Source organism: Sinocyclocheilus anshuiensis, unplaced genomic scaffold (genome assembly GCF_001515605.1).
Source record: "Sinocyclocheilus anshuiensis isolate Anshui unplaced genomic scaffold, SAMN03320099.WGS_v1.1 scaffold2837, whole genome shotgun sequence".
Lineage (NCBI taxonomy): Eukaryota > Metazoa > Chordata > Actinopteri > Cypriniformes > Cyprinidae > Sinocyclocheilus > Sinocyclocheilus anshuiensis.
In genome coordinates this window covers 1-2,046 of record NW_015541024.1, presented here as the reverse complement: position 1 = coordinate 2,046, position 2,046 = coordinate 1, and the positions used below count along the sequence as shown (strand labels likewise).

General features: G+C 37.9%; 1 long non-coding RNA gene across 1 annotated transcript; it reads left to right on the top strand.

Moving 5' to 3' along the window:
• The first annotated feature begins 403 nt into the window (after positions 1-403).
• On the top strand, positions 404-1,237 carry LOC107690497 (uncharacterized). The gene is made up of 3 exons (XR_001634445.1): positions 404-517; positions 607-769; positions 986-1,237. It is a non-coding gene; the product is annotated as an uncharacterized LOC107690497 (long non-coding RNA).
• Positions 1,238-2,046: the final 809 nt, after the last annotated feature.

Sequence of the window (2,046 nt, the reverse complement as noted above, 5' to 3'; positions counted from 1 at the left end):
CTCATACAGGTTTAGAACAACAACATCATTTTCATTTTTGAGTGAGCTATTCCTCTAAAGCAGCCTAATAGTATGTAGTTTTGGTTGTTTGCTTACTGGCCTAAGTAAAATAAATAAATAAATAAAAACATCCAAGTTTCCATGAAATATGTGCCAATACAAGTTTTTCATCCTTTTTATCATCTGACAAAAAAGTGAGTTTGGTCACTTAGAAATGTAGGAGCACACATCTAACAGTTCACATGATTTGAGCTATCATTCATATCCATATGGTGATGCAGGAGGATTTAGAGTTAGGGGTTTGTTCAAAAACTTTATCCCAATTATAAGGCAATAGTATTGATACTTGCCCTACTCTTTATGTGACCGAGTGGATAATAAGGATGGTGTACGGGGTGGGGCATAGGTATTTATTTTGTCCTATAAATAGCGCAAAGGTTGGCAGGTTGCGTGACTTCCTGACGTTTGATCCTTTCCGTCTCCTTCCGGTGCTGTGACCCTGAAGCGCTATAGCGAGGTATGAGCGTGGCATTTGTTTAGATGCTGTAAGAGCTTGTACAAGGACGTTTTTGTTTCTTTACATGGTTTATTCTATGTTAATTGCAGAGAGATAACCCCCTGATGCAAGAGTGTGAGCGCGTGGGCTGTATGTAATATTATGCAAGTTGCGGACGCTGTGTTTCGCCTATAGCAACGAGCCGTATCACGCAGGGCTTCTATTCCACTCTATTATGCAGCGTTTCTAGTCCACTTTTGGATTACGGCAGAGGTATGTGTTTGTGATAGATGGTTAGAGTTGTTATAGTGATAATATTTATGTATAATTATTGGGTGATGTAAAGGATTGTGTTTTGAGTGGTTACGACGCTGTGTTAGTTGCGCTGTGACAGGCGTTTTATTTGTGTTGATTTGATATTGTTTATTTAGTTTGTTAAAGATTGATAAAGTTGTTTTGTATTTATGTTTTTGCTTTTCTGTTTGGCAGATCTTCCTCTGTGGAGTTCTATGCATATGGACCTCTGATGTCTAGGCCCTGCTGTTTTGCTTAAAACTTATTTTTATATAAGTTTTAAGCTGATGGTCATATGCTGATGTTTGTTTTGAAGTTATTTTTTTATCTGTTATTATTGATTTTGTCAGCTGTGTCCTGTTTGTACCAACCGCTAGGGGTCTATATGATGTGTGGAGAAAAGGGGAGTTTTTAACCCATTTTTCTATATTCTAGGGGCCAGCCTGCGTGGGAATACTTTCCTCTGGGGTCATCTGGGTCTTTCCTTTACTGAATGTGGCGTGAAGTTTCCTGCACTGCATGGGTATTGATTTGAGAGTGTAGAGTTATTTGTATTATTCACTACACCTTTTTAAATTTGTTGGTTGGTGCACGTTAGTGCACGTGTGGTGTGTGTGCTCTTGAGGTTGTGGGTCTTTGGCCCAGTGACTTCTTCTTTTCTTCCCGCAGGTTTGGTTGATCTTGCATTCAGGAATTGTGGGTTATGATTTTAATATTTGACTTAAAGTCTAGACATCTTAAAATTGCGATCCTCTCTTTTTAGATGGTTATAATTGTGAAGTTGATTGCTTACTCAGAGATTTCAGTACTGATGGAAATGTGAAGTTGATCGCTTACTCAGAGCTTCCAGGATTGTTAATAAAAGTGTTGTCCTTGAAGGTCACGTCTCTGTTCTTCATTCACTAGCTATAGAACTTGTGTTGCTGTGTTTAATTATTTCCGTGGGTAACTAACCTCGGTGGCGTAGTCGGAATCCAGCTGATCATTGGATATCGCTCGGTTACATCTAGTAGGAGGTGCCAAATATTCCATGTTCACCTGTTATTTTCAGTTTTGTTTGAACTCAAATCTTGTTAAACATGCAGTGGTTTACAAAGATATGACACCTGAACATAAGATTAATGGAAAATATGCACTATCTATGTTTTGATGTTTTTAAATGTTAATCCAGCTTGTGTGTACATTTAAATATTATTTATAAAGTGTGCAGATGAGGTTACATCATGATTTGAACATCAAATTAATGCTAAACTGTG